Genomic DNA, 12,871 nt, shown 5'->3' with positions numbered 1-12,871 from the left:
CGCTGCTGTCCAAGGCTGAGCCAATCAGCGACGGTGGTAGCACCTCTGTGATAACATATTTAAGAAGGGGAAAAACACTGCTGTGCAACAGCAGCCGGGAGAGAGAGGAGTGAGAATATGTGAGAGAAACAGCCCTGCAGACACCAAGGTCAGTGAAGGAGGAGGGGGAGGAGGTGCTCCTGCTGCGGGAGCAGAGATTCCCCTGCAGCCCGTGGTGAAGACCGTGGTGAGGCAGGCTGTCCCCCTGCAGCCCATGGAGGTTAATGGTGGAGCAGATATCCACCTGCAGCCCGTGGAGGACCCCACGCCAGAGAAGGTGGATGTGCCCCGAACAAGGCTGTGACCATGTGGAGAGCCCATGCTGGAGAAGGCTCCTGGCAGGACCTGTGAACCCGTGGAGAGAGGAGCCCATGCTGGAGCAGGTTTTGCTGGCAGGATTTGTGACCCTATGGGGAACCCATGCTGGAGCAGTCTGTTCCTGAAGTACTGCACCCCGTGGAAAGGACACATGGAAAGGACCCACGCTGAAGCAGTTCGTGAAGAACTGCAGCCTGTGGGAAGGACCCACGTTGGAGAAGTTCATGGAGGACTGTCTCCCGTGGGTGGGACCCCACGCTGGAGCAGGGGAAGAGCGTGAGGAGGAAGGACCAGCAGAGACAGCATGTAATGAACTGACCGCAACCCCCATTCCCTATCCCCCTGCGCCGCTTGGGGGGAGGAGGTAGAGAAGCTGGGAGTGAAGTTGAGCCCGGGAAGAAGGGAAGGGTCGGGGGAAGGTGTTTTAAGATTTAGTTTTTATTTCTCATTACCCTACTCTGACTTTTGATTGGTAATAAATTAATTTTTCCCCAAGTCGAGTCTGTTTTGCCTGTGATGGTAATTGCTGAGTGATCTCCCTGTCCTTGTCTCGACCCATGAGCCTTTCGTCATACTTTCTCTCCCCTGTCCAGTTGAGGAGGGGAAGTGATAGAACAGGTTGGTGGACACCCGGCATCCAGCCAAGGTCAACCCACCACAGTAGCTGAGAGCCTTGGTGTTTGTATGCATTTTCAGCATAGCCAAATGCTGTTTTAACCAACTCATCTTTTGAGAGCTCTATAAGTAACGTAATATTTAGTTATTACTTTTTTTACTTCAATGGACATAACTAGACTTGTATACCTTGGAACAGTGTCAGAGATCAATGTACGTACAGCTAGTAAAGTACTAGGTCACTTTTTGTGCCAGACATTTGTTGCCAGAATGTAACATTTCTTCAAGGTTTAAGCTATGCTTACTTCAGCTAAATTCAATGAATACAGTGGCTATTGGGAAACTCACTTTTATTTAAAAAAATACAGCCTGCAATTGGGATAACGTCTGTACTTGTGAAGATTGTATGAGTAGCCAGTAAGATACTTGTACATTTAACCAGTTACAAACATGCTTTACCAACACATGCAAATATGCCTGTACCATTTATTTGCACACATAAATAAAGCTAAATAATTATGTGCTTGCAGTTACCTTCAAATCCCTGTCTCAGAGATTGATTGTGTCTAAAATAGTTAAAAACCACTGGGCTGATTTTTAATCACTGCAGTTTATTTTCTGGCTCTGCCTATCCCATCAGAGATGAGTGATTTTACCATTTGTCACACAAATTTATAATCTTACAAAAGTGGCCAAAAGAAGGCAATGCCTCCCAAAGGAAAAGGCTGAGGTTCATGGTGATTTCACACAGTTAATTTGGCTGTCACCTCTACTTTTTCCTCCCTCTCTCAACTGCCATGGGATCTCTGGCTGACGATACATCGCTTCTTAAATCACTGTGTCAATTTGAGTTTTTTAACCAAACTGAACATTTTAATGATGATAGTGCACTGTCTTCCAAGTACCTGTTTGGTTAATTCTGCAATGCAGTTAAGTTATGATCTACAAGCTTTCACATATACAAATCTTGATCTTCATTATTTGTGTATTTGTAGCTCTGAATTTTGCATCTTGTATCAAATGTTGAGCTATGAAATGAAAGAGAGGATGTATGAGCTCCTCAGCAAGAAGAAGAAATACAGAATCATAGAATCATAGAATAGTTTGGGTTGGAAGGGACCTTTAAAGGTCATCTAGTCCAACCCCCCTGCAATGAGCAGGGACATCTTCAACTAAATCAGGTTGCTCAGAGCCCTGTCCAGCCTGACCTTGAATGCTTCCATGGATGGGGCATCCACCACCTCTCTGGGCAACCTGTTCCAGTGCTTCACCACCCTCAGCGTAAAAAATTTCTTCCTTATATCTAGTCTAAATCTACCCCCCTTTAGTTTAAAGCCATTCCCCCTTGTCCTGTTGCAACAGGCCCTGCTAAAAAGTCTGTCCCCATCTTTTTTATAAGCCCCCTTTAAGTACTGATAAGCTGCAATAAGGTCTCCCTGAAGCCTTCTCTTCTCTAGGCTGAACAACCCCAACTCTCTCAGCCTTTCTTCATAGGAGAGGTGTTCCATCCCCCTGATCATTTTTGGGACCCTCTTCTGGACCCGCTCCAACAGCTCCGTGTCTTTCTTGTGCTGGGGGCTCCAGAGCTGGACGCAGTACTCCAGGTGGGGTCTCACCAGAGCAGAGTAGAGGGGCAGAATCACGTCCCTTGACCTGCTGGCCACGCTTCTTTTGATGCAGCCCAGGATACGGTTGGCTTTCTGGGCTGCGAGCGCACATTGCTGGCTCATGTCCAGCTTTTCATCCACCAGTACCCCCAAGTCCTTCTCGGCAGGGCTGCTCTCAATCCCTTCATCCCCCAGCCTGTATTAATACCGGGGGTTGCCCTGACCCAGGTGCAGGACCTTGCACTTGGCCTTGTTAAACCTCATGAGGTTCACACAGGCCCAATTCTCGAGCTTGTCCAGGTCCCTCTGGATGGCATCCCGTCCCTCTGGCGTGTCGACCGCACCACTCAGATTGGTGTCATCTGCAAACTTGCTGAGGGTGCACTCGGTCCCACTGTCTATGTCATTGATGAAGATATTAAACAGTACCGGTCCCAATACGGATCCCTGTGGGACGCCACTCATCACCAATCTCCATCTGGACATTGAGCCGTTGACCACTACCCCCTGGATGCGACCATCTAACCAATTCCTCACCCACCGGACAGTCCACCCATCAAATCCATACCTCTCCAGTTTAGAGAGAAGGATGTTGTGGGGGACCGTGTCAAAGGCCTTACAGAGGTTCAGATAGATGACATCTGTAGCCCTTCCCGTGTCCACTGATGTAGTCACTCCATCATAGAAGGCCACTAGGTTAGTCAGGCAGGACTTGCCCTTGGTGAAGCCATGCTGGCTGTCTCAAATCACCTCCCTGTCCTCCACGTGCCTTAGCATAGCTTCCAGGAGGATCTGTTCCATGATCTTCCCAGGCACAGAGGTGAGACTGACTGGCCTGTAGTTCCCAGGGTCTTCCTTTTTTCCCTTTTTAAAAATGGGGGTTATGTTTCCCCTTTTCCAGTCAGTGGGAACTTCACCGGACTGCCACGACTTCTCAAATACGATGGATAGTGGCTTAGCAACTTCATCCGCCAGTTCCTTCAGGACCCGCGGATGGATCTCATTGGGTCCCATGGACTTGTGCACCTTCAGGTGCCTTAGATGGTCTCGAACCTGGTGTTCTCCCACAGTGGGCGGCTCTTCATTCTCCCAGTCCCCGCCTTTGCCTTCTGCGGCTTGGGCGGCGAGGCTCGAGCACTTGCCAGTGAAGACCGAGGCAAAAAAGTCGTTGAGTACCTCCGCCTTCTCCGTGTCCCGGGTAACCAGGTCTACTGTTTCATTACGGAGAGGTCCCACATATTCTATACAATAATATATAGGAAGATCCCATTACAAATAAATAAAATACTGATTAAAGTACAGTATAATCTTATGAAAGGAGTTTTTCTCCTGTTGGAGCTGTCTTAGGTCTGCATTTATAATCTAATTTTCCAAAATATAAATAATCTTTTAATCTTATTTTTAGAGTAGTTTTTTTAATGAGAGTACTTTTTCCAGTTCTATGAAATGTGTTCCTCACTCAGAGAAATGGCCTAAACAACACAACAAGAAAAAACAACTTCAGACTAGTTTTATATCTACTTTATAATAGGTGTGTTAAAGCAAAAATGACCATCAGTGAGTCCCATAGCCTGAGTCTCTCTGTTGCAAGGAAGTCCGTATTTAATTTTATTTCTTTCTTTTCGCCCAATGAAGTGTTTACTTACAGACTGAATTTTCAGAAGGGTTTGGCTATTATTTAGATATCAGGATATGAGTTGCAACATCCCGTCGCAAGTAATAAAGTTATGGCATCACAAGGAGTAATATACTGTTTAACTGAACCTCAGTGATGGATCATACATGTATTCTTATCCCATTGCTTAAATTGCCTATAACTAGGGTTTGGACACTTGAGGGATTTCTTGGTTGGCTGCTTTGTTTTTAAAAGGATGTGCACACAGCATCTTTCAGGTTGCTAGTAACAGCTAAACCTTACAATCTAGCCACTTGGTAGCCAAAGTGTCTGCGTGGTGTAAACCAATTCCAAATTCGGCTCCCCTCATCTGAAGAGGATGCAATCATGTATTTTGTACATTTCTGCAATGGGAAAAATCATTGAAGTATGTAGAATTTCTGCTGTGGAAAGAAGATACAGGTGGTTAAAACTTGGTAAAAGAGCAATAGAAGAGAATATTCATTTTAGCATGGCGCAAGTTTCTTCTCGGCTGTCACTTCCCTCTTCTCAGTGACTTTCCAACAAATGACAGAGTTTGAGATTGCACATTACTTCCTGGGGGAAATCAAAGACTTATGTTACAGACATCATTAGTAGTCTTGGTATTTTAAAATAAACATTAACTTTTTAAAATGTTTCTGAGATCATGCTGGATGTGAAATCAGTGTGTGCCTTGTGCTATATGAGCTAACTTCTTTAGAGGCACAAGTAGGGTGCACCAAAAAGAAAAAGGAAAGCAGCTAGTTTTGTGATCAGTAGTATCTTCTTAAAAAGGGAGTACCACCTTCAGGACGACACGCTAGATTAAAATATATATACGTATATGTATACCCATACAATTATTGTTTTGATGACCATTGTTTAAAGGTAATGAGAAAAGGGAACAAGGTCTGACCAACATCAGGTTATTTAATTTTTACATATTTAAAATTATGCAAAATATTTTGCAGTATGCAAAACATAATATGTGATTTTATGAAAGGAGTAAAAAAAAAAATTGCAGCATTTTCCCCATGAGATTTATGTTCTGACAAGTAGCATGACATGATAAATGAGCTACAAAGGTTGGAAAGGAAGGGATGATGAAGGGTAAAATGATAATCTGATGTCATTGGTTAGGTGCAATGCAAGGTTAACTTGCATTTGTTAGGTGGTTGTTCAGCTATTTCAACTCTTCATAGTTAGAGTTCTCCTTCGCCATTTGTCACTTGTATGGCTTATTGTGAATATTGCTGGGGGGGGAAAGGTCTTAAGGAATGATTTGAAAGTTGAGAGGAAGGGGACTACCTTTATGGGCTGTGGGCAAGAGGTATGTTCTGTATAAAGAGAGACAGAAAATATGAAAAAGACAGACAGGAAAATACACTGAAACAGGTATCGCTGGTAGGTGCAGTAGGTTAAAGCTGGAAGGGATACAAATCTTTGGTAGGTGTCGTGGTTTAACCCCAGCCAGCAATTAAGCACCACACAGCCGCTCACTCACTCCCCCCACAGTGGGATGGGGGAGAGAATCGGAAGAGGAAAAGTGAGAAAACTCGTGGGTTGAGATAAAGACAGTTTAATAGGTAAAGCAAAAGCCGTGTGCGCAAGCAAGGCAAAACCAGGAATTCATTCACTACTTCCCATTGGCAGGCAGGTGTTCAGCCATCTCCAGGAAAGCAGGGCTCCATCACACATAACAGTTACTTGGGAAGACAAACACCATCACTCCAAACACCCCCCCTTCCTCCTTCTTCCCCCAGCTTTTTATTGCTGAGCATGACATCATATGGTATGGAATATCCCTTTGGTCAGTTTGGGTCAGCTGTCCTGGCTGTGTCCCCTCCCAACTTCTTGTGCACCCCCAGCCTACTCGCTGGTGGGGTGGTGTGAGAAGCAGAAAAGGCCTTGACTCTGTGTAAGCACTGCTCAGCAATAGCTAAAACACCCCTGTATTATCAACACTGTTTTCAGCACAAATCCAAAACATAGCCCCATACTAGCTACTATGAAGAAAATTAACTCTACCCCAGCCAAAACCAGCACAGTGGGGGAGAGGGATTGTGGAGGATCTGCAAGGCATTTAGGAAAAAATTCAAAGTTAATATGATGGGAAAAAATGAGCTAATGGTTGAGCTGAGAGAGCGGCTTATTCATAGCAGTTTATTGATAGGAGGAGAATATTATTTTAGCAGCTATCTTTTGAATGCTCTTCAGGAGTATTATATGGGTATAAGAGTGGCCAAAGCACAGTACGATGAGCAAAGGACTTTTAATCAAAAAGAAAGGTTATTGTTATTAAACTCTCAACACTTGGAAACTTTTTTCTTTCTTTGTTCAGAGTGTTTTGATATTTCTATGCATCACAAGGAAAGTAGCTACTTGGTAAAATTAAGATTATTTGCATAAAATATTTCAAAGTTATCTATGTAAAGAAATGCCAAAATATTTGACTGGCCTTCTGTGAGTATTTCTAATATTAGAGTGTTGACTGGGAAAGCCCAACATTTATGTATGGCATATAGAGTAGTAAAGTATTTTGCTTTAAGAGTAAAAATTAACCATTTTAGTTGGCTTTTTGAAATCAATCTGCTGGCAATGCAACTATTGAGCTATTTTTGCTAAGATCTTTCATCTTTTGGATGGAGTTTCCAAACTGCTTGTGAGTATTGGTGTACCTGAAGTGTGGTGCAATAACCTTGCCCACAGGAGAGATTTTAAAGCAGGCTGACTGAATATGCCAAGCCAAGCTTTGTCTCTTTAGGACCAGAAAATTTAAGAGATCTTTGTGTGTGCTCTCAGGAAAATCCCAAGTATTGGAATAAAAATTTCTGATCAGAATGAAGGAGCTATCTGATAATGATCTGTTGCTAAGCTCCTCTAAACCAAAGAGATTATTGTAGTGTCTGTGTCCTTCCTGGGCTAAGAAGAAAGAACGAAGATATCTTAGGACTTCTGCAAATTATGGATTTACCTACATTCTCATCAATATCCTTTGATGAAAGACTAAGATCCCAGTAATAGCTAGAAAATGTCCATTGACAAAAGGTGTTTTGAGAAGACATTTAGCTGTTCTTCTTAAGGAGCTTGTTGGTCTTACTTAGGTAAAGAGAGAGTTAATGCTCCTGTGATGAGCAACAATGGATCTGTCATCCTGTCCTTAGGGACTCAAGGAGAAGACAGTCTAGAAATATCCTGTTCTTATTTTCTGTTGCCTAAAAAGGTAGATGCAGAAAAGATTTATTTGCTGGTATTGGTCACAATCAATAGCAAAGGAGATAGATAGCTGTTTTCCTCTACTTCAGATTGCCCAGGTTGAGGACTGACAGATATTCTTTTGGTCCAGATAACTGAGCATGTGGAATTCATTATTTGAACCAGAGGTTGTTATAGGCTGCTTTCTTTTCAATAAGGAAGTTGATACAGGAATGGACCAACAAGAATAGTCTGCTCTAGTTACTGCTTCTGTATACAAGGTGTATATATATATATATATATATGTGGGTTTACATTGTACCTGGCAGAAGCACTGCTCTTTGGTTTCAGACATTGTCTGAATCATGCAAAGAATGAAAAAAATACAGAAGATAGAAATTTCGTCAGAGACAACATCAGATGGTGGTTAATTTGTAGGGACCTTGAATTTACAAACAACTGATGGATGCTGATCATAGAATCATAGAATCATAGAATCATTAAGGTTGGAAAAGACCTCTAAGATCATCGAGTCCAACCGTCAACCCAACACCACCATGCCCACTAAACCATGTCCCTAAGCGCCGCATCTACACGTCTTTTAAATACCTCCAGGGATGGGGACTCAACCACTTCCCTGGGCAGCCTGTTCCAATGTTTAACCACTCTTCCAGTAAAGAAATTTTTCCTCACGTCCAATCTAAACCTCCCCTGGCGCAACTTGAGGCCATTTCCTCTCGTCCTATCGCTAGTTACTTGGGAGAAGAGACCGACACCCACCTCACTACAACAACCACCTTTCAGGTAGTTGTAGAGAGCTATGAGGTCTCCCCTCAGCCTCCTTTTCTCCAGGCTAAACAATCCCAGTTCCCTCAGCCGCTCCTCATAAGACTTGTTCTCCAGACCCTTCACCAGCCTCGTTGCCCTTCTCTGGACACGCTCCAGCACCTCGACGTCCTTCTTGTAGTGAGGGGCCCAAAACTGAACACAGTATTCGAGGGGCGGCCTCACCAGGGCCAAGTACAGGGGCACGATCACTTCCCTACTCCTGCTGGCCACACTATTTCTGATACAGGCCAGGATGCCATTGGCCTTCTTGGCCTCCTGGGCACACTGCCGGCTCATGTTCAGCCGGCTGTCAACCAACACCCCCAGGTCCTTTTCCGCCAGGCAGCTTTCCAGCCACTCTTCCCCAAGCCTGTAGCGCTGCATGGGGTTGTTGTGGCCAAAGTGCAGGACCTGGCACTTGTCCTTGTTGAATCTCATACAATTGGCCTTGGCCCATCGATCCAGCCTGTCCAGGTCCCTCTGCAGAGCCTTCCTACCCTCGAGCAGATCAACACTCCCGCCCAACTTGGTGTCGTCTGCAAACTTACTGAGGGTGCACTCGATCCCCTCGTCCAGATCATCGATAAAGATATTAAACAGAAGTGGCCCCAAAACTGAGCCCTGGGGAACACCGCTCGTGACCGGCCGCCAACTGGATTTAACTCCATTCACCACAACTCTCTGGGCCCGGCCGTCCAGCCAGTTTTTTACCCAGCAAAGAGTACACCTGTCTAAGCCATGAGCCGCCAGCTTCTCTAGGAGAATGCTGTGGAGACGGTGTCAAAGGCCTTACTGAAGTCCAGGTAGACCACATCCACAGCCTTTCCCTCGTCCACTAGGCGGGTCACCTGGTCATAGAAGGAGATCAGGTTGGTCAAGCAGGACCTGCCTCTCATGAACCCGTGCTGGCTGGGCCTGATCCCCTGGTTGTCCCCCACATGCCTTGTGAGCGCCCTCAAGATGAACCGCTCCATCATCTTCCCCGGCACCGAGGTCAGGCTGACAGGCCTGTAGTTCCCCGGATCCTCCTTCCGGCCCTTCTTGTAGATGGGCGTCACATTGGCAAGCCTCCAGTCGTCCGGGACCTCCCCCGTTAACCAGGACTGCTGATAAATGATGGAGAGTGGCTTGGCAAGCTCCTCCACCAGCTCCCTCAGCACTCTCGGGTGGATCCCATCCGGCCCCATAGACTTGTGAGCATCCAGGTGGCGTAGCAGGTCGTTAACTGCTTCCTCTTGGATTATGGGGGGTTCATCCTGCTCGCCGTCCCTGTCTTCCAGCTCAGGGGGCCGAGTACCCTGAGGAGAACTGGTCTGCCTGTTAAAGACTGAGGCAAAGAAGGCATTAAGTACCTCAGCCTTTTCCTCATCCTCGGTGACAATGTTCCCCCCCTGCATCCAATAAAGGATGGAGATTCTCCTTGGCTCTCTTCTGGTCATTAATATATTTGTAAAAACATTTTTTGTTGTCTCTAACGACAGCGGCCAGATTGCGTTCTAGCTGGGCTTTTGCCTTTCTCATTTCTTCTCTGCACGACCTAACGAGATCCCTGTACTCTTCTTGAGTTGCCTGCCCCTTTTTCCACAAGGGGTAAACTCTCCTTTTTTTCCTGAGTCCCAGCAAGAGCTCCCTGTTCAGCCACGCCGGTCGTCTTCCCTGCCCGTTCTTCTTACGGCGTATGGGGACAGCCTGCTCCTGCGCCTTTAAGACTTCCTTCTTGAAGAACGTCCAGCCTTCCTGGACCCCTTTGCCCTTCAGGACTGTCTCCCAAGGGACTCTCTCAACCAGCGTCCTGAACAGGCCAAAGCCCGCCCTCCGGAAGTCCATGGTTGCGGTTTTGCTGGCCCCCCTCCTTACTTCACCAAGAAGCGAGAATTCTACCATTTCATGGTCGCTAAGCCCAAGACGGCCTCCTACCACCACATCTCCCACCAGTCCTTCTCTGTTTGTAAGCAGCAGGTCGAGCGAGGCACCTCCCCTGGTAGGCTCACTTACCAGCTGTGTCAGGAAGTTGTCTTCCACACACTCCAGGAACCTCCTAGACTGCTTCCTCTCTGCCGTGTTGTATTTCCAGCAGACGTCCGGGAAGTTGAAGTCCCCCACGAGAACAAGGGCTAGCGATTGAGAGACTTCTGCCAGCCGCTTGTAGAATGCTTCATCCGCCCCTTCATCCTGGTTGGGTGGTCTATAACAGACTCCCAGCAGGATATCTGCCTCGTTGGCCTTCCCCCTCATCCTTACCCATAAACACTCGACCGTATCATCGTCACAATCGTTGAACTCTAGACAATCGAAACACTCCCTAACATACAGAGCCACCCCACCGCCTCTCCTTCCTCGCCTGTTGTGGGGATGGGAATTTTAACGATGGACATTCCTGAGTTTGATTTTGATGAGCAAGTACTGTACCACCAGGCACAAGAAGGCACATAAGCAGAAGATAACGGAGGAAGGAATGTGCAGCTGGGAGGAGAAAACAAGATAAAGGCCATGAGGGCATTTTGCGTGATCAGGAATAACGGGCCAATCTGCTAGAGCATAGATGCGCATGAACACAAGGCTATAACCTATCTGCAAGCTGCAGGTAGCGCGTGTACACTTCTGCTTGCTATAAAAAACGCTAACAAAGAGCAATAAAGGTCTTTGGTTGCTGCCTGCCAGAGTCCGTGCCGTTAATCCCCACAACCTGTCCCTTCTGAAGAGTTTATAGCCATCCATTGCAGCACTCCAATCATGAGAGTCACCCCACCATGTTTCTGTGATGGCGACTAAGTCATAGCTATCCCGCTGCACAATGGCTTCCAGCTCCTCCTGTTTGCTGCCCATGCTGCGTGCATTGGTGTAGATGCACTTGAGCTGGGCTATCGATTTTGCCCCCAGCATCGGCATGCCACCCCTAGGCTCATCTCTAGTGAGCCTGGTTTTATCCCCTTCCCCCTTCAAACCTAGTTTAAAGCCCTCTCAATGGGCCCTGCCAATTCATGAGCCATGATCCTTTTCCCCCTGTGAGATAGCTGAACTCCATCTGTCGCCAGCAGGCCCGGTGCCGTGTAAACCTCCCCATGATCAAAGAAGCCAAAATTCCTCCCATCGCACCAGCCCCTGAGCCACGTGTTGATCAGGTGTGTTTTCCTGTTCCTTTCAGTATTCTTCCCTGCCACTGTAGAGATTGAGGAAAACACTACATGTCCTCTTGATCCTCATCTTCATATTATTGTTTATATGAATAATATCATCTTCATATTATTGTTTTCTATTCAATATTTGAAATATAAATAGCATCATTTTTATTAAAAAAATTCTAAAATTCTAAATTTTAAAAACAGTATACTCACCTAACCAAGATATAACTCTGTATCTTGCTAATGTATGTTTAACATTATGTGTGTTATATCAAATGTTTTAAAACTATGTCTCATAAGGAAGCAGCAGAGTGGAAACAGGAACAGGGGAACAGGGACATTTTTGTGGTGCATGAGACCCTGCAGATGTCTGCACTTCCGATGTTAACATATGGAATTCCAAGCATGGAAATACTGATGAGTGACCTCTCTGTTAATATTCAGTTAACCAAGCCCAAGCATTTAATTATTTTTTCAGCTTTCTTTCCCTTCCAACTACCTTCTGCAGGGCAGAGGTGATTCTTTTGGAGGCCAGAATTTTACACAACTGCAACTGAAGCCCAGCAGAGTTGCTGGGGAATTTGTCAGTACTTGTGGCTGATCGAAAAGAGACACAGGACAAGGCTTGCTAATAGTTTAACTGCTTCCAGCTACTCTATATTTAAATCCTGCTCTGTAGTAGACTTACAAGATGGTAGCAACTTCTAGATAGATAAAACCCAATCTGGGAAGCTCAATAAGAAAGTAGGTAGAAGAAGAAATAATACATGTATCAAACAAAATACAGATCTGGTTGGGTCTGTCCAACGCTTGGGAACTATTTTTGCTTCTTACAGTCTGCTGTTGTTGTGCATCTTTGCCAAGTGTCCCACAGAGGGTTTGTCCCTGGAAAGGAAATGATGTACAATATGATGTGAATGGTCAGTGTTAAATATTTCAACTTACCTTTCTGTGGGAAAGTACTTGACTTTGAAAAAATCATTAACTTTAAAAAGAAATCACCCCAAAATAATTTTTCCCCATCTCATTTTAATGTATGCAGATAAACTGTAATGTATCTGTTTAAAATTCTTTGCAAACAAAACTGTTCCAGCGCTTTTCTTTGTATACAGAACAATACCTTTTAAAATAAAGCATTACACTGAAGCAGGAGGGAGAAAAAAAACAATCAGCCTGGACATCTTTGGTTCTGTAGATCTCAAATGGAAAGTGTCTGTTGTTTCATAATCAGCTTTCTTTAGACTTAGCACATCTTACTCCCAGTGATTAATCCCAGGACTGCTCATATTCTAGAGATGTTCAGACAATTTGCTTCTGTAGGGAAAGTTTTAATTTCTGCAGTATTTAACATGAATGTAGTTTATTACTGAGGAAATGGTGGCATTCTTTCTCCTATTCAATCTTATTTGTCTGTATTTTAATTGTTTTAGCTAGAGGCACCTCATTTAATAATTATATTAAACTTCAATGTGTCTGCTAACAGATGACAGAGACACAATAGGAAATCTGTT

General features: G+C 45.1%; 1 protein-coding gene across 2 annotated transcripts in view; it reads left to right on the top strand.

Moving 5' to 3' along the window:
* LOC143172018 (synaptic vesicle glycoprotein 2C-like) overlaps window positions 1–12,871 on the top strand; it is a 161,832-nt gene that overhangs the window by 41,890 nt on the left and 107,071 nt on the right. The gene's annotated exons all lie outside the window — the stretch shown is intronic.

This window comes from Aptenodytes patagonicus, chromosome W, assembly GCF_965638725.1.
Source record: "Aptenodytes patagonicus chromosome W, bAptPat1.pri.cur, whole genome shotgun sequence".
Taxonomy (NCBI): domain Eukaryota; kingdom Metazoa; phylum Chordata; class Aves; order Sphenisciformes; family Spheniscidae; genus Aptenodytes; species Aptenodytes patagonicus.
Note: the sequence above shows the minus strand (reverse complement) of the source record. Positions and strands in the feature narration are given on the sequence as shown.